The sequence below is a fragment of the Choristoneura fumiferana genome, chromosome 3 (assembly GCF_025370935.1).
Source record: "Choristoneura fumiferana chromosome 3, NRCan_CFum_1, whole genome shotgun sequence".
NCBI lineage: Eukaryota > Metazoa > Arthropoda > Insecta > Lepidoptera > Tortricidae > Choristoneura > Choristoneura fumiferana.
Window position 1 is genome coordinate 14,811,081 of NC_133474.1, and position 24,637 is coordinate 14,835,717.

The 24,637-nt window shown below is 37.5% G+C and overlaps 1 protein-coding gene across 1 annotated transcript in view; it reads right to left on the reverse strand.

Moving 5' to 3' along the window:
• Schip1 (Schwannomin interacting protein 1) overlaps window positions 1–24,189 on the reverse strand; it is a 61,338-nt gene extending 37,149 nt beyond the window's left edge. Inside the window, exon 1 of the mRNA XM_074085814.1 lies at window positions 24,060–24,189. The gene's annotated coding sequence lies outside the window, so the exon portion shown is untranslated. The remainder of the gene's footprint in view (window positions 1–24,059) is intronic.
• Window positions 24,190–24,637: the final 448 nt, after the last annotated feature.

Genomic DNA, 24,637 nt, shown 5'->3' on the forward strand with positions numbered 1-24,637 from the left:
ACGTACTATCCGTACTACCAAGTAGCATTATTACTTTCCACTCTATACATAGCTTCACCTACATCTATTGGTATTTGTTCATTCAGTAGAATTTCCAGAAACTAGCGCCCTCTACAGGAAAAGCGTCATTTCCTTTAGCTTGCTTCACTAACCGAGGTAGGAAATTTGTAGGTGTCGCTTTAATCTGCTTTCATGAAGATCTTCGAAGCGTTTGCTCTTCTACTGTTTCAGCAATTCTTCGACAGGGGGCGTTGATAGTTACATGATGATGTGATCACTGTACAGTCGAGTTCATAAATAAATACAAAAATACTAATGTAGAGTTTATTACTGTATTCTTTGATATTAGGTATTTTTACTGTGTTAAGTTGGTGCATAGGTTATATCGATTCTTTAGGTTTTACGTGCCGTCATTACACCCACGTAATTAATCACAAGGGAGTCTTGAGTCAAACAATGTTCGATAAAAACCGATACCGGTCGTAGTAAATATAGATTAAAAAAAATATTTAATTAAATTAAATTAAGATTTAAAGAATTAATTATTTATGTGTGAATAGGTACTTGTTGAAGGAGCCCATCAGTTTTAAATCATAATAAACTGGAATAATACTATAAGGTTGAGAATTTGCTTTTGTGTCCTGTTTTTAGTGGTCCATTCAAAACTTACAATGAACCCTTACGAGCTCGCTCATATAGGTGAGTTTATATGAGATCAATAATTAAATTTAATCAAATTGAATTATCCAGCGTGCTTTTATTTTAAAACGGCATGTCCGACAAGACAGCTTAAATAGGCTTTTCAAGCATGAAAAAACTAATGATTTTAAGTTAATGTGGTTGTGATTTGACTACGTTAGGGTTTTACTTTTCTCGGTAGATTATTGTACATAGCGATATGTCAAATTTAACTTTCTGTTAAATAGGCTTTATATTCACGTTTCTGCTCTATTTCAACGTGGGGCCATGTTCATGGTGTACCTACCGAGTGGATAGTTTACCTGCAAGTAATGAGGAATAGCTAACAAATATGAAAAAAAAACGAAAAATGTTGCAACAAAGTACTCGTAAAAATAGGCACCAACCAATGCCCAAATTAAATTTAGTGTAAGTGCTCCCGTTACTTACACAAAAGGACTCAAGAGCATCGTTATCTTTAGGGCGCCGCAAAACTTGATTTAAAACGAAAGATAAGCTGAATGATTGTGCTCTAACCTTAACAGAGCCTTGATCGACTGATTAGCGCTAACAGACGGTTATGAATCATGTTTTTAGCATCGGGCCTTCAAGGAGCCTTCAAGGAGGCTCTAACTTTTTATGAATAACGTTGTAATAACTTTCTACTCTGTATCATCGCTTTCGAGGTATACGTCCCACGGCAAGGTACAGGCTTCTCAGAATAAAAGGTTTGGATCGTAGTTCCCACACGATTTCTTTGCAGATGTGTGCAGGTTTCCTTACAATGTTTTATGTAAATTGCAAATGTAATTTGACACATGAATTCCGAAAAGCTCAGAGGAGCCCTGGCTCAAACCCACCTCTGCCTGAGAGGCCATAGGTCTAACCACTACGCTATCACGACCTATTATAATCTTTGTATATGTAGGTCTCTTAATCCATCAATGATACTAAAATTCGAGAATACCGTTTTTCTTAAATACATAGAGGCAATCTATTTAACCGCTAAATCCAAAACAAACCACCACCAACAGTACCGCTTGTGTGGTACTGTTGGTGGTGGTTTGTTTTGGATTTGTTTGCACGGAGAATCAAGTAAAATTGTAAGTAATGCAAAGTCGAATCATGGAAATAGATTCATTTTTGAGCATATGAAGCAAATTTGATTCGAGCAGCAACTTGCCCTGTTTTTGGTAGTTGCTATGTTTTTGCAATTTTTTAACCGACTTCAAAATAGACTGCTAAAATCATTACTCTTCCTTTGGCTTTGCCGTAGTCGAGTAAAAAGGAGGAGGTTCTCAATTCCAGTGTATGTTTTTTTGTATGTTTGTTACGCAACTCCGCAACTCCGCCAGTTGTGGACCGAATTTCAAAATTCTTTTTTAGCTCTAAAGGACATACTTCCGAGGTGGTTGTAACCGGCTAGCCAGTCGGAGAAATGAAAAGGCGTGTGGTTACAAAATAAAATATAATACAAAAGAAAAATATATACAATTATTTCAGTCAGCACTGCTCTTGTAAATAAATTTAAAAAAACACTGGCCTGAGACTTGTAGGACTGGTAGGGAAACAGGGCAGAGTGTTAAGGTAGCCTCGGGGCGTCCAGTCGCGCCGGCGATCTGCTCCGAGGCAGCGGAGCGGAGGGAGGTGGAGATGTAAGTAGATCAGCAGGAAAAAGGAAGGGCTGGAATAAAACACCCTGCTTTACTGCTTGCTTGCAGCACCCATCCAAGTCTCGTTTTAGTGTCGGGCCAGAGAAAAAAAGCTAACGAGACTTGGATTAGGTTTTACAAAATATAAAAGAAACAAAATGTTAAAAATAATATTCACAATACCTGCGTTAGAGGCAGCCCTTATTTCACAATTAGATCAGTGAGATATTTAGCTATTCACCGAGTAAAATTATTATTTTATTTCTATCAAAGAAATCAAATTTCGGCTTACGCCTTGCCAAATAGTAGAGCCAATGACGGGGAAAAAACAAAAGAGTATCAATAATTTAGAATTTAAAATTTTGTTCTTCTGTAAGCGGCCAGTTGCGCACCGCGGAGGTTTGCCATGTTACATGGTGCCATTGAAACCAAGTCAGGATCTGATAATGGGATCTCAGAGAAATCGAGGGCAACCCTCGAATTTTTAAAGCACATCTATAGTGATTTTGGCATTTTTAACATCAAGTCAAGTATTACATTCAGAAAGTATCATTTGGTGAACTGGACCCTAATAAAGAAGACCGTAGGTACCGGTACTCTGTTATAATATACTTAACTAAGCTGTGATGATGATGATATAACTGATATAACTATGCTGTGTTTGAGCTTAATGGAATCGTTTTCAGATGCACTTTGGCTACAATCACTAAAAAGTATGAAAATTAAAAAAAAAATGGACCCGACTTCAAAAACCTTAAAAATAATTTTCTACTTGTTTGAAGTCGGTGCCTCAGCACGAGCCAGCAGGAGTGATTGAAGCCCAATATATAGTATGTAGGCGAGGTAGACGACTATAGTTCCACTCCTGCTGGCTCGTGCTGAGGCACCGACTTCAAACTAGTAGAAAATTATTTTCAAGGGTTTTGAAGTCGGTTCCATTTTTCGTTAAAATTTTTACAAGCTTTTATTTAGTTTCACCTGTCCCGTTGTGTCTGTCTGTCTGCAGTCAAATCTTGCAAGTAAAACTTGAACTTAAATTCGACCTACTTCCAGTAGTCGGATCGACATGAAATTTAGCATAAGTACTTATGTAAATAGCGTGACAATACAATATCTTGTAGTGACATCCTGGTAGGCCGGACTCTTTCGATTAATGGCGTCGACTTGAAATTTCATATAGAAATGCAGTTTGAGTGACAATGCAAGTAAAGTCGACAAAAAGTACAGTCAGCAAAAAAAGCTTGTATTAAAAAAGATTTTTTTGCCAAAAACTTATTTTGGGTCAAATCTTGCAAATTACTTAATCCCACTTCCAGTTGTCAGATTGATATCAAATTAGTATACATAATGTAAGTTAAATGTCAATGCAACTATAGGCAGCAAAAAAAGGTTGTATTCAAAATTAAATTTTTAACAGAATTTTTAGCAGGTGGTAGGACCTTGTGCAAGGTCCGCCCGGATTGCTACCACCATCTTGCTCGCTAATCCTGCCGTGAAGCAGCAGTGCTTGCACTGTTGTGTTTCAGCGTGGAGAGTAAGACAGCCGGTGAAATTACTGGCACTTGAGGTATCCCATCTTAGGCCTCTAGGTTGGCAACGCATCTGCAATCACCCTGGTGTTGCAGGTGTCTATGGGCGGTGGTAATCTCCTACCATCAGGAGACCCACTTGCTCGTTTGTCATCCAGTCGAATAAAAAAAAATAAAAAAATAAAAACTTATTCCCCGTAAATTGTAAAAGTACCCTCTCCTTAAAGATTACCCGATTCCTCTTACCCGTCGGTACAAGTATAACTCCATTCTATATTCACACATCAAGTGACTACAGATCAAACACGTTCATGTGTCTGATCCCAAGTAGAATCTACCTACTGAAATCCACCGTTAAGAGCACAACGTATACACAATCAAATATACTCGTAATGCCGCGTGTTTGTGTGAAATCCTATGAATCCTACTAGAGTTAAAAACCGGCCAAGAGCGTGTCGGACACGCTCGAAATAGGGTTCCGTAGCCATTACGAAAAAATTAAGTAATATTTTTCTAAGGATTTCGTATTTTATACGGACGGAATCTTCCAAGTTTAGGTATATTTTATACCACCTGCTATTTACTCTTAAACTACTAATAATTCTGAAGAAAACTTAGCCTATATAGCTTTCCTTGAAAGTTTGATATACTTACTACCATCCTGAATTTTTTCAAATGTTTCCACCCACCGGTTTAGATTTTAGAGGGGGGGACGCTCGATTTTCATGAAAATTTGCACTTTAAAGTTTAATATTTCGCAAACAAATCACTGAATCAATCGAAAAATCGTCTTAGCAACCCCCTAATGATTTTAAAAGACCTATCCAACGATATCACACACTATAGGGTGGGATGAGAAAAAAAAATCACCCCCACCTTACGTCTATGGGAGGTACCCCAAAAAAACTTTTTAATTTTTTTTATTAAACAATTTTGTCGGAATAGTTCACATATATATCCGTGCAAAATTACAGCTTTCTAGCATTGATAGTCCCTGAGCAAAGCCGCGGACGGCCGGACAGACAGACAGACATGGCGAAACTATAAGGGCTCCGTTTTTGCCATTTTGGCTCCGGAACCCTAAAAATGCGAAATATTGTGAGTGCATGTATGTGTGTATGTATGTATGTATGCATGTGTGTATGTATGTTAAATACTTTTTCACTCTATAAACGGTTGGACGGATTTGAATGAAGTCTGGTACTTACCTATATGTAGATAGCTGGATCTCAGGAATAAGAGATTAATGGGATAAGTGTCTTCAATAGAACATTACGTAAATGCAGACCACATTTGAATATTTGGGAATACTCACGGGAATTTTGTGAAATCCCATAATGTCAATTCAACATGACGTGAACTTGTAAACATAATTGGTCGTGAAGCAGTACAGCAGTGTATCCTAGAAGCGAAGCGTGCTCTAAGAGCGTGGCCCCGCAAAAACTCCTCACGGGAAAACATCCAACGTTATTGGTAGTGATCCCTTACGTGACATTCAATCACAGCTTATCTTCTACATATTTGCCTTGTTTCGAATATTTTGTCTCGCAAAATGTGTTATTTGACTTAACGGAGACGGAAAATTGATGTATTTGTTTCTTTAACGGGCGCCCTACCCCATCATTACGCCCCCGCACAGTGTATTACCCCTTCGGGACTGAGTTCCTACGTTCCAACGATTAATCCAGTCAATTCTACTAATATTATAAATGTGAAAGTTTGTGAGTGAGTGAGTATGTTTGTTAGTTCTTCACGCTGAAACGGCTGGACAGATTTGGATGACATTTGGCAAAAAATTAGTTTATAACCTGGATCCTTTTACATAGGATACGTTTTATTTTGGTATTCCCGCGGGATAGGGATAAAATTTCTAAAATTTTCAGCGGTTGTGACCTAGAGTCATGAAATTTGGTATGTACCTACCTAGATAGCTGGACGTCTGGAATAACACATAGGCTACTTTTAATCCCGATATTCCCGCGGGATAGGAATAAAATCTCGAACTAATAACCGCTGGGCTTAGAGTCATGAAATTTGGTATGGAGATAGCTGGACATCTGGAACAAAATAACACATAGGTACTTTTTATGCCGATATTCCCATGGGATAGGCATAAAATCTTGAAATATAAACCACTGGGTTAAGAGCTGGCTATGGTTCGACTGGCCTTACTTGGGCCTTACTGTGTGTTACCACGCACAGGCGACTCTGTACTTGGTCGTCAACTGTTGTTGCATGCTACCCTCTCTTATTTAGATTTAAGAAATGATTTTTTTCTCAGTAAGTGATTTGTGTAATCTTATGAGAAATAAATATCTTAAACCATAAACCATAACAGCCTTATTAATAAAAAACATCTAATTCTAATTTAATCCGAACTTACACTTGGACTAGTTACTCCTTGACTAAATAAGTATTAAGTCAGTTTTAAAATGTGTATTAATAAACATGGACTAGCGAGGTATTAGTTAAACATTTCTTAAACCTAGACTATGACGTAAACAATGGCAACCCAGCGTGAGAAAAAAATAAAAGAATGAGTCATTGAATGAACGAGGAATGAACCATAGAAAAAAAAACAAGAAATGTCTTTAATCTGTGGTATGAACCCACATCCGAACTAGAAAGTAACCAAATATAATATGCGGCCGAGCATGGCGCTGTTTTGTAGTGTATCTCGCTCACTCTTGTTATAGTCACAATGGTGTAAGTGTAGTGGTAATTAGTTCTGACGCTGGCCACCAGAACATGTATATGTCGGCGGCCGATCGTAAAATCCGCCAGATCACGAAATTCCTAGGCATATCGTGAAACGCCGCCATTTCATGATATGCCTAAACGTTGGCCAGGCATATCACGATGTGCCTGAGAAATAATACGGCAGATCGATTAGAGCAACGCATTCGTCGATATTCCTAGCTCTATACCGGGCACATCGTAAAATAGTTTCTTTTTTGGCCACTGGTGGCGCTGCGTTTGCAATGGCGGCCGTGACCAGCTGACCGGTCGTGTTTGTTTAGCGCGTGAAAAATGTCGGCGTCGCAACAAAATGATCTTTAAACCGAAAATAGTGATTGAATTCAAAATAGAAGTGCAAAAGAAGCTTTTGAACATCAGCTCCGTTCTTTTTATGTGAATCAAACGTATTCTGTGCACAATGTGAAAAACCATGGACGTCTGCCCGTATTTTAGAGGTTAGTATTTTTGTTGATAAATAAAGTATTCACTAGTTGTTTACTTATTTATATAGAAAAATTTAGTTTTACGACGAGCGAAGCGAGGAGTGGTAGTATTAATTGTGATCACGACGCACGAGCCGAGCGAGCGAAGCGAGCGTGCGCGGCAGCGGCCGGCGAAGTGCCAGAACCGATATGGCGCGGTTTCATGAATATGCCTAGGAATTTCAATGGATCTCGCCTAAACTGGCCAAATCATGAAATGGCGGCGCTCATGATATGCCTAGGAATTGTCATGATCTGCCTAAACGTCACTAGGCAAATCGTTAAACGGATTGAGTTTTGAAAACGATATTGGCGGATGTCCCTTAGCCAATTCATGAAATGGCGGCATTTCACGATATGCCTTCTAGGAATTCGTGATTTGGCGGATTTTACGATCGGCCGCCGACATATCATTTGCATTGTCAGCATAGATTGTCAGCCATTTAAAAAAAAACAGCAGGGCTACTACGAAACTCGAAAACTCGAAAGTTCGTGCCGTGCGGTCCCTCTGACAACTTATACTATTTAATACGAGAAGCGAGACGACGGTATGATTACGAACCTTCGATTTCGAGTTTTCGTAGTAGCCCTACAGTCACTTCAACATCATTGTTGTTATTACGGGAATAATACTGAATGAAACTGAAACGGTTGAATAAAATCGCATGTTAAGTAAATACACGTCCTTTTAGGTTGTAGTTTAGGTCTTAGTTTGTAGGTTATATTATAGGTTTAGGTTGATTCAAGGTTGATTTTATTTTTGTTATTTTAGTTGACATGTAATTTAATTATTTGTAATTTTAATATTTTTTTTGTAATTTGATTTGATAATTGTGATTCTTTTGTAGTGTTTTTTTTTTATTTTGTGTGCATGTTTTATGATTCATTAAATTAAATTACAGCTATAATACACGTTTAAAATAATTTAGTAAAATCGAAGATATCACGGCCCCAGACTCTTATGGCAGTAAGACTTTGATATGAGGCGGTATGTGACCACCTCTCGCATCACCTGCTAACTCATTTTCACCATATTCAACTATGAAAATTGGCAGTATTTCACGACTAAATCGGTATTTAGTTTTTAATTTCGTGTTCTGAAAGCTCGAAAGGATTTCTTTCGAATATTTTGTCTCGCAAAATATGTATTTGACTAACGGACGCGGAAAATTGATTATTGTTCTAACGGGCGCCTACCCCATCATTACGGCCCGCGCAGTGTATTACCCCTTCGGACTGAGTTCCTACGTTCCAACTTTAATCCAGTCAATCCTACTAATAATTATAAATGTGAACGTTTGTCAGTGAGTGAGTATGTTTTTAGTTCTTCACGCTGATACGGCTGGACAGATTTGGATGAAATTTGGCAAAAAATTATTATAACCGGGATCCTTTACATAGGATACGTTTTATTTTGGTATTCCCGCGGATAGGATAAAATTTCTAAAATTTTCAGCGGTTGTGACCTAGAGTCATGAAATTTGGTATGTACCTACCTAGATAGCTGGACGTCTGGAATAACACATAGGCTACTTTTAATCCCGATATTCCGGCGGGATAGGAATAAAATCTCGAAATTAATAAGGCTGTAAGAGTCTGAAAATTTGGTAGTAGATAGCTCGACATCTAGGATAACACATAGGCTACTTTTTATCCGAGATTCCGACGGAATAGGGATAACATCTTGAAATAACAACCGCTCGGTTTAGAGTCATGAAATTTGGCATGGTTGTTTTAATTTAACGTCAATAAAAACCACGATGTAATTTTAGGGGATTCCCATGAGAATTCAATAAAATCCCGGATTTCAATTCAACTGCTGTATCTAAATGATTTACGCGTGCGAAGCCGCAGGTAAACGCTAGTTAACCAATAAATAGTTGAGTGTTGTTATTTGAATGTAATAAATTTAACTAGTCTTCATTCTAGACACCTACCTAATTTCGCATGGAAAGAGGGTTGTGAAAATATTTGGTTCATCCCCGCACAGTAAAGCGTTCTTCAGCTTTAGGTGATCGCATAAAGCAGCTTCAGACCAAAAGTTACGATCATTTTAACGAGCACGTTACTTTAAAACAGGCGCTTCCTAGAAACTTGGAACATTTACGATCAATACGTGAATTGACGAAGTTAGAAATTATAAGAGACATGATTGGTGTACTTAAAAAAGTTTTTAAAAGCGTTTTCAAGCCAATTTTCGCCAACCATACGAAGAATAACTTTGAGATATTGGAAATTAACGTTAAGTCATCCGCAGCTCATAATAAAATGTAAAAACTTGGTAATTTATTTAGATATTTGATATTATCATGTCATCATATAGACGGAGAGCGGACTGCAAAATTTCGTACCTACTTGATACCGCGATGAAATACACAATGATTTCCCATAAAACTGATGCTGAGTCCGAATTAGATAGTCTGCCGCGGCGGAACTTGCCGAAAGTACCAAAAAAATAGTCAATTCCGGTGCGTAAAAAGGGGCGTCATTTAACCCATCTGATACTGAAATAATAGTCATGGCATCAGTTAGGAATTTACTGGTAGATACAGAAAAGCGAAATATGTCAGTATTTTTTGCCGGAAGTGCTTGGCAGACGCGCTCAAAGGTGACCATCAGAATAGAATAGGTCGAATTACCCAGGCACCATATAGGTATACGTGGCATAAATGTGCTCTTATGTAGAACGTGACTCTTTCAACTTTTAGAATCGTGATATCTCGGGAATGGTAATTCTTAGGAAAAAGGTATAAAGCCCATTTCGGTAGATAACTTTAAGATCTATAATTTTTGCCTTGGCTACTTATTGATAATACTTACCGTTTTTGAAAAAAAAAACAAATAACCTCAAATTTTGAACTTTGAACCCAAATGACTTTTTAGCACACATGGGATCAGTGGGTACTTTGACACTTTATTCCTAATGGTGTACCCAAGGTCTCCACCGAAATTCGGTTTGATCGGATTTTATGTAAATTGAAATGTCTATCATTGACCGGAGTAGATGTTGCTCACATAATCTCGTATGTCAAGGTGTTTCGGCAGTAACAGCCTTGGCAGACTTATATATTCCGGAAATGAGGATTCATACCTACCGACTGGAATTGGTTTCATGCTGGTATCAGATGGGTATATTTAGGGATCCTGGTGGTCACCTTTGAGAGCGTCTGCCAAGCACTTCCGGCAAAATTCAGTATCAGATGGGTTAAATGACGCCCCTTTTTTCGCACCGGAAGTGACTATTTATTTGGTACTGTTGGCAAGTTCCGCCGCGGTAGACTATCAATTTCAGACTTAGCATCAGTTTTATGGGAAACAATTGTGCATTTCATCGCGGTATAAAGTAGGTACGAAATTTTGCAGTCCACTCTCCGTCTAATATACCTACCTGTATGTAAGCCACAGAAAGAAAATACGAGTATATTCAAAATGATGGATGGCTATTTGGTAATAGTTAATTGTGCAACAAGAGAGCAAAGACGTTTTTTGCTGCGAGTGTTGATTTTGAATCCCAAGTAAGCGAACGATAGCGAGTGATTCTAGGTTAGAATCCTGAGACCAGCGAGGGATTAAACGCAAAACTTTGGTCTCGTGTGACACATACAACATACACAGACATCTTTAAAAGTCACTTAAGATTGCCAGACAACGATCAAAAGCCTCCGATAAGTAGACAGGTTTTGAATACGGAACGAAAAAGCAGTAGGTAATACGATACAAATCTCATACTCATAACATGCATTGTAATTTGAACATTTTAGTTAGAACTCCTTGCAAAATATGTCATACTTTTTAATACTGCAAAAAATCTCATCTTTGGGTGATTGAAAAGGTTGAACAATAAACATGTATTTTTTTATAAAAATAAACCTTTAAATATATTTTATTGAGATTTTATTCGAGATTAGTTGCAAATTCATTCAATTTGACAAATATTTATTCCAACTTTAAGTGATTAGGCAGTATACGGAAAAAAAGAGCAGCGGCTTTCGTGCAATGAGGTTGTACACTTTATTAAAAGAGTGGGAAAATTGTAACATTTGGAAATATTTCGTTGTCGTGTAATATATTATGATTTCTTTTAATTTTACCATTATAATTAATTCATTATTGACATATTTTTTAATACTAAAGGTAAGTATAATTTAAGATTGTAATCAACACAGTTTTTTTTTTTATTTGTTTCTTTTTAGGCCTACAGAAATTGAAAATCGAACTTATCTAGTATCGACTTGATCCTATCTCTCGCTTTGCAAAGTGACAAATCAAAGTCAAGTTCAAATTTTTGGAATTCAGTAAGTGGACCCAGCACTGTCCTCAGCATTAAAAAAAATAATGAAAAAGTTACTTTTCACCTCAGCAGCTCAAACAGGCAGGTTTTGCTATGAAAAATCAGTGAGCAAAATTGCATTTTGCTCACTCCGTGAGACAAAGTAGCTTTTTAATTATTTTTTTTAAATACTGAGGACAGTGCAGGGTCCACTCACTGAATTCCAAATAATGGATTTGAACTTGACTTTGATCTGTCACTTTCACTTCAATATGAAAACCGGCCAAGAGCGTGTCGGACACGCCCAAAATAGAGATCCGTAGCCATTACGAAAGAAATAAGCAATATTTTTCTAAGGGTTTCGTATTTCATACGGAATCTTCCAAGTTTAGGTATATTTTATACCTTAGGCTGCTATTTACTCATAAACTACTAATAATTCTCAAGCAAACTTAGCCGTTATAGTTTTCCTTGAAAGTTTGATATATTTACTACCACGGGATACCCGTAAAAGTAACAAATTTGGAGTTGAAATAAAAAATACAAAAATACTCCAAAAAACCAATCGTAATATTTACTACCATCCTAAATTTTTTCAAATTTTTCCACCCACCGGTTTAGATTTTAGAGGGGGGACGCTCGATTTTAATAAAAATTTGCATATTTCGCAAACAAATCACTGAATCGAAAAACCGTCTTAGCAAACCACTAATTTTAAAATACCTATCCAACGATACCCCACACTATAGTGTTGGATGAAAAAAAAACACCCCAACTTTACGTATATGGGAGGTACCCTAAAAAAAATTTTTTTTTAAATTTTTAACTGTACTATTTTGTCGGCATACTTTACCTTTATATCCGTGCAAAATTACAGATTTCTAGCATTGATAATCCCTGAAAAACCAAAAAAGAACTTTGATCCATGAAATAAATAAAAAACCGACCAAGAGCGTGTCGGACACGCCCAAGATAGGGTTCCGTAGCCATTACGAAAAAATCAAGTGATAGTTGGGAATGGGTACATTACAGTCAGTACCTACCGCCTCCGCGTAGCGCCGCACCGCCCCGCCACCGCTCTCTGTGTGTTTCAAGCTTAAAGTACACAGACTATAACGGTTACAAGTAGAAGGAACGATATGAATACAAAATTCCTACGTTGGTACCTACTTGTGCCTTCCATTTCTATTCGAACGACAGTAGCCAATAACGTATCGTCATTTCTAACGCGCTCAGAAACAGACAAAATTATAAAACTATAGTTTTATTTATAGAGTTGATACCTAAGTGGTGATTCTAGTTGTAGAGGATTATATATAAGTATAACTCACGAATGGAAAACTCTCATGTTATGTGCCACCGTGCATTTAGAATTTCTAGTTTTCCGCTCCACAGAGAAGAGTCTCCGAGCGTTCTAATTAGGTCGCCGTTGCGAAGGTATTGTTCGTAACTAACAATGTAACGCAGAGTTAGAAGTGAAACTATTTTTCTAGACTTGAAATATAATTTGCAGTTGTAAATTTAATGGGCACACTATATAGAAATATGTATTTTGATTTTCGTAATGCGTAATTTTTGGAGTTACGGAGACTTTAATTGCTACTCGAGTTAAATTTTATATGTTAAAGTTTATATCAAGGATTTGCCGAGAATTTCAAACCAGCCTAGCATTATTTTTGCCGATGATGTCTCTCTATTATTTAAATGTAGCGACAGTGATAATTTGGACAATATCAACCAATCCTTTCACAGAGTAAAAACCTGGGCTCACAGAACAAAATTTATAAATCAACACAAAAAAAACTAAAATAATGCAATTCAGACCCCATCAAAAACAAGCTCTCCAACTTAACAAGTACTTACTAAACTAAACATGGAAGAAGTAAATAATTTTAAATTACTAGGCAATAGATATATATCATACATATAACATGAAAAGAACACATTTCAAAAATAAAATCAAAACTGTCACAGTTTATTTATCAACTCAAAATCCTAGAAACACAAAGAATGTGCGCTATCTGCGTAGGTGCTACGCGTATGCATACGCGTAGCTGAAGTACGGTGTGCTTCTGTTGGGCCACAGCACAGATGCACATGACTTAATCGTGGTCCAAAAGAAATGCCTCCGAATACTTGCTAACATAAAAGAACAACAAAGAAACGGCTGTCGCTCTCATTTCATAAATAATAAAATATTCTCCCTCTATATCCATTCTAATACTAATATACTATACTATACTATTAATATTATAAATGCGAAAGTGTGTGTGTTTGTATGTTTGTCCGTCTTTCATGTCGAAATGGAGCGACAGATCGACGTGATTTGGCATAGATATAGTTTATGGGCCAGACAGTGAAATAAGCTACTTTTTATCTCGGCAAAGTGCAAGGTTCCTGAGGGAACAGCGCGCGATAACCGAACTCAACGCGGGCGAAGCAGCGGGCAAAAGCTAGTGAGTCTATACAGTTACAACACAAGCTAACTCCGGAAACACAAACTCTCACTTCCCGAACCTAAATAAAATTAATATGTATAAGAACAGCCCCTATTACAGATCTACAAATGTTTACAATAAAATGCCGGACAAAATTAAAAATGAATAGTATTTAGTAAAAATTAAAAGATTTTTTAATAAATAAGTGTTATTATACAGTTTAAGATTATTTGAACGATAGAATAAAATAGTAGTACTTATGTTATAATTAGTAAATATAATTAAGTAAAAAATAGAGTAATAAGGTAACAAAGTTAATTATAGTTAAGAAATGACCTAAACATTGTTATAGGTACCTATTATTGCAACACCCTTACTGGGTTGTACTACTGTAATATGTATGTGTACTGTGCAATTTCATTAAATAAATAAATAGTCATTGCAGGTGGTAGGACCTTGTGCAAGGTCCGCCCGGATTGCTACCACCATCTTGCTCGCTAATCCTGCCGTGAAGCAGCAGTACTTGCACTGTTGTGTTTCGGCGTGGAGAGTAAGACAGCCGGTGAAATTACTGGCACTTGAGGTATCCCATCTTAGGCCTCTAGGTTGGGAACGCATCTGCAATACCCCTGGTGTTGCAGATGTTTATGGGCGATGGTGATCTCTGACCATCAGGAGACCCGCTTGCTCGTTTGCCATCCAGTACAATAAAAAAAAATTGTCGTTAAAGTTAAATCAGCAAAGTAGATAGAGAACGATCAAAATGTACTCAACATCACTTTTCGTCAACATCGTTTGCTTTTTTTAGGGTTCCGTTCAACTAGGAACCCTTATACATAGTATCGCCTTGTCTGTTCGTCTGTCTGTCTATCTGCGGCTAAGCTCAGAGACCGTTAGTACTAGTAAGCTGTGATTTGGCATGAATATACTCGTACATATCAGTCACGCTGACAAAGTAGTAATACGAAAAAACTAAAAAAAAATTTTTTTAACTACCACCCATAGACGTAAAGTGGGGGTGAGATTTTTTCCACGACTAACCCTATAGTGTGGGGTATCGTTGGATAGGTCTTTTATAACCATAGGGGGGATGCCAAGAGTCAGTGATCTGTTTGCGAAATATTCAACTAAAGTGAAAATTTTTATTAAAATCGAGCGTCTCCTTCCCCCTCTAAAATCTAAACTGCTGGGTGGAAATATTTTAAAAAATTCAGGGTGGTGGTAGTAAGTATATCAAATTTACAAGGAAAATTACAACGGCTAAATAGTAGTAAACGTAAACGGAGTAAATAGCAGCCTAAGGTATCTATAAAATATACCTAAACTTGGAAGATCCCGTACACAATACGAAATCCTTCGAAAAAATATAACTTGATTTTTTTGTAATGGCTACAGAACACTATCTTGGGCGTGTCCGACACGCTCTTGGCCGGTTTTTATTTGTTTTTTTTACTAGGCATACAAAATAGCTTTTGAGTTGCAAGCACAGTGGTTACAGCAAATTGGATTGTAAAAGTACTATTCAGAAATTCAGAAGTCGTGTAAAAATCAAAGACAAAGTCAGCACACACACATAAAATCCCCAAATGCACACATAGGTAATAGTGGAAAAAGACAATGCGTACCCTGGCGTTGGCACGTTCACTAAAAGCAATCACAGTGGAGGCGTTTTCATAACAAAGAATGGGCTCTTTGGCGGCCTCAGCGGCAACACAGCGCGAGCGGATTGCTCTCTGAGGACTAAACTTTGAACACGCGAAATTTTTCATGAGCTTAGCGCTCATAAGTGGAATTTTAAATCAGAAATCTGGCCCTATGCTGTTGTTACCCATAAATAAAGCTTTAAAAGGGAAAAGTAATCCAAAATTCAGCGAATAGCTTTAAAAATAGCAATATAATGAAACGAAACGAACGAACGTAGATAACGTATAGAAAAAAAAATTGTTACATGGTTTAACAATAGGTAAGTATGAATGTACGATAAATATATCCACCAAAGGTTGACTGGTAGAGATCCCTTAAAGGTATTAGTTCGCCTTTGTATATTATGTATATCTCATTGTTTGTCAATTGTGTTTGTTTACTTATTTACTTATTTAGATTACATACATACATACATATATCTACGCTTATACTAATTTACCTTACCTATGTCAGGAGACAAGTAATTCTGAACATAGCACCAAAACTAATTAATTAGGTACTCCGTAATTACTTGAAGATAACTACACCTACATAATGCCAATATAGTAATTACTTAGTTATATTATAGCAAACCTGCTGAGGCAGAATGAAATGTCTCTCAGAGTAATGCACTAAAAGAATTTACTTGCTCACCCGCGACCTTATGATAGTTTAGCTTATGCAAAATATGCGTGTTCATGCAGTTCCTCCACCTCCACACTGTAAGAACACACACAAATCACACAAACCCATCTATCACCACCACCACACCACACTGACGAGTTTCGAACTCAACCAGAGCTCATCTTCAGAGTAACACAGCCGTACACCATGCTACCAGTTGTTAGACTAACAAACCACAACCCAGAGTACCTTACCTATATTAAGCGCTCTTTGAAGCTTTTATTTGAATTATTTATTAAAAAACTAAAAAACACGCTTTACTAATAAACCGAATGGTCGAAATACCTATTTCTTAAGACAAGCACAAACACGGCTAGGTTACGTTGTTTTGTTTTAGAAGTACAGTGCCAGCCTGACTGCTTTATCATCAAAATTTGGACAACATTTTGGCCAAAGAACGCTCTACTACAATTCCAATCAGTGGCAGACTAAGCCCGTCAGAGGCCCGGGGCGGCAAAGCTGAATGAGGCCCCAAGTTTAAAAAAAAATGTTGTTTAAAAAAAATATGTAGGTATACTAAGCACATTTTTAAAGTCTTGTTTAACGGGGATTTTGATCAGGGGAACGCGGAGGCATTTGGGGGCCCCCCAAGACCGGAGGCCCGGGGCGGGCCGCCCCTTTCGCCCCCTTGTTAGTCCGCCACTGATTCCATATAAGTCAATACACGGCTAGTTAGGTATGTCGTTGTGTTTTGTAGTTCCAGTGCCTATCGCCCGGCTCCATCAGCAGAACACCTTGAGAGTACAGTCCAGGTCAAATATATCTTTACACTTTACTACGTTGTTGCTGTCACTTCATGTTTGAACTTTTCTACTGACATGGTACTAAAGTGTAAAATAGTTATTTGTGCAACAAGAGAGCAAAGTTGTTTTTTCCTGCGAGTGTTGATTTTGAATCCCGAGTAAACGAAGCTTTCTACAATTGAATTCTGAGAGCCGCGAGGGATTCAAACACACGAGAAACGAGATGCAAAAAAACTTCAGTCTCGTGTGACACATACAACTTGTCACCTCAGCAGCGAGAACATAAGTTAGAATAAAAATAGAATAAAACCACATTATACCTACCTATTTACGAAACACACTAATTTAATTCATTGATATGGACCTCCGCAAAGTAACGCCTGATTCAATAAATTATTTAAAAACAAACAGTATCAAAAAAAAATATAATCCGATCATTAAGAAACAAATATAATAATAACATTTAGAAATTAATAAAAAGCTCAATAATCTTATGTACAATCGCCATTACATCTTTAAAAAGTCACCAGAAAGTTAAGAATGCCAGACTATGAGAGGTTTTGAATTCGGAACGAAAAAGTGCCCAGTAGGTACGATACAAATATCTTACTCATAATCATTGTAATTTGAACATAGAACTATTTGTAAAATATGTGAAAAAAACCTTATCTTTTGGGTGGAACAATAAACGTGTAATTTATTATAAATGTTTATATGATTTTATTAGGATTTCTTTTACATGATGGTGGTGATGTATATCAATATCTACAAAAAAATTCAGGATACCATATGTTCAACTATTGTAGTTATGTCACTACAACTACTTTTTTACATTTTTAAAAGTTGACTGTAATGCCGACTAAAATCAGACCATTGTTATCCTTACCTTTGTATTCATCCTTATCCAAATAAGTAATTTCATACTTATTCAAGACGGTTTCAATGCCTGTAGATTACTTTTTGAATTATTCAAATCGGACATTCCATTAAAAATATCAATCTAACCAAAAATCTCTACGTTGACGCGCCCCGCCGGCTTCGCGCGGATCGGGTAATAATAATAATAATAATAATAAACGTTTATTGCAGACCAGGGTCCATAGATTGTTAGTAACATGTAATCTTATTTAAAAGGGTTAATAACACAAAGAAATAAAATTATCATCAAAATTACTAATCAAAATCAAAATAAAATACATCAAAATTACAATCACAAAATTGAAATTCATTTTTCTAATATTATTCAATTCTAATTCATGAGCTTATAAATGCCGCCCCTGGAAGCCATATGAATGGAATTCCATGGAGTTTATGGGAAATGGAGTTGAAAAATGTGTGTGCGTGAAGTGCCATCGATTAGAGACATTTTTAGAGTTCTGTGCCCAAAGGGTAATAAAAACGGGACCCTATTAAGTACTAAGACTCCACTGTCCGTCTGTCTGTCTGTCACTAGGCTTGAAATTTTCACGGATGATGTATTTCTGTTGCCGCTAAATGTAACAACAATAAATACTAAAAACAGAATAAATAAATATTTAAGGGGTGCTCTTTACGGTAACAGCAGGGCTACTACGAAACTCAAAACTCGTAGTTCGTATCGTACCGTCCCTCTCGCTCTTGTATTAAATAGTATAAGTGTCAAAGGGACCACACGACATGAACTTCGAGTTTCGAGTTTCGTAGTAGCCCTGTATATTTATTTGTATTTTAATTCACTTAAAAAATAAATAATAATCAAAAGAGAATACATATTTAAGGGGGGCTCCCGTACAGCAAAAGTAATTTTTTTGTCGATTTTTGCTGTATAGGTTCGAAACCCTTCGTGCGGGAGTCCGACTCGCACTTGGCCGGTTTTTTTTATTTTGACCGTGCGAAACCGGGGGCGGGTTGCTAGTAACTAATAAAAATACATTTAATTTATTTAGAAGTTTTCGTCTCGCTTAGCTCTATTTATTTTACTTTCGGTAGAAACTTTCCGACCAAGAAACGTAAAGTAGGCTGATTTTCCTTCAGATTGATCAATGGAGGCAGGCGCCTCCTCGCAGACCGACCCTGAATCACCATTCATATATAAATTTGCATTAAGTTGCAAATTTCCTTGAAACAGTCTTAATACATTTCCTTTTCCCAACTCAGTGCCAGACGACGTGACATGGTTATTGTCTGGTTCGAACAATAATTTTGCTTCTTCTTCTTTGTCGGTATCACTCTTGACAGAGTGGTCGTGGTCATCGCTTCAGGTGTTGGTGGCAAGCTTCACAATACGCCGCCATTCCTCCCTGATGGCCGCCTTCCTCGTGCATTCATGTAGTGAGCCACTTACTGCCGCTTTTATTTGGTCAGTCCACCTCATAGGCGATCATCCTCGTGGCCTGGTACCCTCAACCTTTCCCTGGATCACAAGTCGCTCAATAGCCACCTCCCCTCGGTGGCATACGTGACCAAAGAAGGTGAGGATACAAGATTGAACCAAAGACAATAGACGCTGCTTGATGCCGAATTCTCTAAGTATAGACTCGTTGGTACGGAATTCAGTCCACGATACTCCGAGCATTCTCCTCCAGCACCACATCTCTAGGGCGTCTATCTTCTTCCTCTCTACTTCCCGCAGGGTCCACGTTTCCGCGGCGTACAAGAATATGGGGAATACAAGTGCCCGAACTAGCCGGAATTTTGCTTAGTAATTCCATATTAAGTATTATGAGATTTCGCTACCATTTCTGTATATTTTCGAGTTTCATAGATTGTAGCCAGGAACCCGTAATGTCGCCACTTTAATTTATCGATTTACTTATTTGTGGCTCTTTAGTAAGTTGTAATTTTTCAAAATGGTATCCATACTTGTATATTTTCTACATAACTCAAGCTAGAAAGCGTAGGATGCGCTCGATCAGCAGCAGAGAAAAAATGTAGCATGGAGCTTCGTAGTGGTCATCTTTTTGTCGTACATTTTGCGCAGGGATTACATTACAACAATAATACCTACCTAATAATAATTAATTCATGTATCGCTGACTGAAACAATATATGAGTGCCAGGACTAGTGTCCTGTATGGATTGCAATCCCGCAAAACGGGATCACGCATTCCCTCTGCTGGATCCCGCACCTTCAAAGCGGGGATCCGCGGATCCCGCACATTAAAAATTTGGCACTAAAATCCAAACATTTAAACATGAATCTAAGAAAACAGATTACTATAGGTAGAGCCATTCACGATGACGCGTGCCGTGGTTCTTATTACAATGACATTAATGTCTAATTTTGACAAAATCACGCGTCTTCGTGGATGGCACTAGATATAATTAGGTACTTATACTTAATAATAGAAAATAAATAATTCATGTTGCTAAATGTAAGAAATGTTTAATAAAAGTTGATTTTTACACAAAAATCTCTAGTTTCCATTTGAATTTATAACATAAGTTCAAGGATGAGTAGGTAATACCGCATATCGATCCCGCAGGATTAAATGAGCTGCGGGATTGCAATCCCTAGTGTCCTATGTATAATTAACAAAAACTATGTTCCTGCGCGGCAGTATTTGATAACTGACAATTAATGAAAAGTTTAATATGTTCATATTTCATCCTGTTTGTTGTGAAAATGACTTTTATTTTGTACCTATACTTTAAAGTGGATAGCGGTCTTGCGTGACTGTGTGACATTATTTTAACAAAGGAGTGGCGTGAGGGGACGCCTTACCGGTGCGTTAGGCAAAATAATACGAATATTTCCCAAGGAGTTTAATATCTTGACATTAATTGAACCCCCTCTGAAATTAAATTGGTGAGAATTTCGTTAATTGTCATAAATACCCAATTTAATTAATAGTAGGCAAACAGACATCACGCCTATCTTTATGCTACATACACACCTAGTACTCTTACGTACCTAAATGTCGTTGCTCATCACCAGTACCCTTAGTGTAAGTTTTCGGTTACAAAATACGTCTCGATCGCGTTCGCGTTAAAATCTCAATTTATATGGAAACACGAACAGCGCCTTTAGCGGAACGTTTGCGATGTTCATGTTTCCATACAAACAAACGCGATCGAGACGTATTTTGTAACCGAAAACTTTTACACTAAGGGCACAGACAATCGTGCCGCCAATAATATAAGAAATCGATTACAAATTCCGTGTAAATGCCGAAAGAACCGAACAAACGGCAGCCCTGGGCGCGTACAAGATAAGTGGGTGGAATCGGAGCTGGAACGAGTCGGCTCCAACTCCGCAGAGTCCGCCGTCGCCTTTGTGAATACTAATGCGGTGCTTATCAGCGCCTCGGCGAACGCGCGATAACTCGCACAGGTAAATTGGGATACTATTCAACTTGCTCCGCTATTCCTATGTAGTTTACATACATTTAAACTAAATTATAGACGCCCTGTATGCCTTTTGGTTGACTCGTTACGTGGAATCGGTGCTTGACTACGCCATTACGGAACCTACCAGTTAAGACTAGCTAGCTGATCTGATCGGTCCAACTAGGGGTTAACTTCGGGTTATAGCTGTACCTGAATAAGTTGTCATTATCTATGCTTAAAAATGTGAATAATGCGTAGTATACATAAAAAGTGCAAATGAGACGCACACTCGTACCGACCACGACCAACCATACAAAAAGTTAAACCATTATTATGTGGTCATTGATTGACCAGCAAAAAAATACGCTCTCTGTACGAGGCTATCATAGTAAAATAATACACACCTTGTGAGCAATTATAACTTACTACCAATTACAGTTCAGAAGATACTAGATATTATAGTTCAGTAACAGGCAAACGAACAGATACTGGGGCATTATTAAGTCTCTCAAAAAGGGTCCCAAAAAGCAATCTCAACAGTTCAATTATCATTTTGTTTGAGTCACTCTCGTTAATCTCGAAGTCATTTTCTGTCTGTAGTCCCTGGCATTAGGTACCTACCTAAATACTTAAAAAATATCTCACCATTCGTTACTTTGTGCACCCAAGCATAGCTAAGTATAGTGGCGCACATTGTAGGTAATTAGTTTACTACTACGTGCCAATAAATTACAAAATGTACCTAATACAGGGACTACCTACCTACTACCTAGTCAGCTTACCTATATATAACTTGAAATTTAGGGAATCGAACTACTGTGAATCTTAACGCTTAAGTATCTACATTAATTCTATATTGTTATTTCAATGCTAGTAGGAATACCTACGCACCGCCTAGGTATACCAATCCCACTTTATGTGGGGTTAATTATATTTACAGCAGCACTACTTGTTTGTGAAGACGCTGACTGCACGATTGATCGATAGGTCGAATATATTAAGTATAAATTTTATTTGGCTCCGTTTTACGAGGAACTTCCCTCACCCAACACCTTTATAATATAGCCTCGGACTCGACTCTTGACGGAAACTCATCAGTTTCAGGCGGTTCATTATGAGAGCTGAAGTCTTTTGTTCTCCCTAATGATAAATGTTGCGTGTCAGTATGAGGTCAAGCTCAACCAACAAAATAACGTTGATTTGTTGCTTAAAGCTCACTCACTTAGATAGATTTTTAACATTTACAGGTTTTTTTTATTATGGTCTGTTTTATTGGGGCTCGTCGGTTCTGTTGATAATTTAAGAACTAAACCAAAAAAATAATACAAGTATTTGGATTTTCTATATAAGTTACTGATCAATAATCAGGCAGTAAGCATGAACTGATATGCCAACTAAATTGAAAGTTACTACACTTTCATTGATAGAAGCGATCGCTCGTAAATACGTACGAATGATTCGTAACAACTTTACATGTACTTCTCTTCCACGAAAAATACTTTGACTACTCGTAGTAGGTAAACCAAACAAAAATAAATAAAAACAAACTGACGCACTCAATAGTGAAACAAAAGTTTACGTCAAGAAGCCGAGATAAGTTCAGCAAACATAAACATGTGAACTCCCGGGCTCCGAAGTATCTGAATATCTTCCGCAATGCTGTAATTTGAGCGAGATCACGACTGACGTCACTTAAGGACTCTCAAATATACCCGGGCTCCTCTAAATTCAGGTGAGAAAATATAAAATAGAGCTCGAGCTGAACAAAAGGACGCTAGTTCAGCTTCAGCGCAGTCATTACTCTTGGATCATACACGTAGATGTCATTTAGCTACTTAGTACTTAGATTTAGATGATAGCCTCTGTTTGTAGTACAAGTACTTATAGAATTTAATAAATCCTATATGTTTTTGCAGCTTTACTCGTATTTGAACTGTCCTCTAGCCTTTACATAATACACATCGATACGAAACTGCTACTGATATACACTATCCCTAAATATATGTATAGCGCAATTATGGTAAGATGATACTGTCTTTTATTGCGAAGTTGAATGATTTCGCCATACAATTGATAAACTTTCGCATGTTATTGCTTTCCTTATTATATAAACAAAGAAAGGCAGTGAAGTACTACACACGGCTTATACGATTGAAGCCGTATAAAAAAATAATGCAATTTGAGATTTTGTAACTCAATCTACTTAAAGAAAAGGGGGTTGTTTGTAGCGCCTACACTACAACCTTGTAATGAGATGTTATTTAACCAAACTGCCTTATGTATAGATCAAATATAGGACGCAGAAACAGCAAAGACTGTGTTAATTGAGTAAAAATGCTTAACTAACTTTTGTTCAACGCTCAGCCTCTAATGAGCCTTGGAAATTACGATATTTTACTGCTGAAAAAACCGGGGCTAAGGAAAAAACGGAGCCCTTTCTTTTTACGTTTCGAGGCCGCGATTTATTTTACTGTTATACGACCCGCACCAACTCCCCTTTTCCCCGTTATTCATTCCCAGTTATCACATTTATTCCGACCAACTGTACACTAAGTCTCCGACTCAGGATTACACCGTGCTCATGTTTTTAAGCAAATACAAACGAAATGCTGATAAATGTTTCAGATTTGAATTAAAATATTATAATATTTAATTTATTCAAATATTTTACTACTTTGTGCGTAATAACATGTGATCAAGCAAAACGAACTCATATAATACAATAAAATAAAATACGTTGATATGTTAGTGTCGCTACGTAAAAGTAAAATCCTAATTTAAAAATAAGAATCAAAAATAAATAAGAAACTTTTATCATGAATAAATCAACAACAAAAAATACAAAACACTTACTGCGTTGTTGCAACAGTGGTGAAACTTGCCTACAATCCTTTAGTCCGCGTGCACTGTGTTCGTGGTAGCATATCGTGGCCGGTGAAGGCGGTGGCGATGGCGGGCGCTGTGGGCGGGCGCGTCGCGTAGTCAACGCGGCACTACTGCCGTGCCGTGCCGTGCCGTGCGTGACGCGTTGTGCCGCCCCGCCCGGCGCTTCCTGCCAGCTATGACGCAGAGCTAGGAAAACTAAAAATCTTCGCCTAGAAGGTACGGGGCGCATACAAACTCAGTTCTCGGAAATTAGGTAAGTAAGGTACAGCAAAAAAACCGGGCAAGTTACCCGGGGACACATTGCGAGACTGGGTTCCTTGTAGGAATACGGATCTCTAGAAACGGCCTAATTATGAATCTTATGTCACGCTGAAGTAAATATATTGCTTACATGTAGCAAAAAAAAAATTGTCTTTTTTGGTTTGTTTAAAGAGTTTAGTTTTTTTTTTTTGATTCATTGAAACTTATTGTTCTGTTTTACTATAACCTAATTGTGAGGTCTGCCTCTCAGAACCTTTTAAGTTTATAATGTATATAAACAAGAA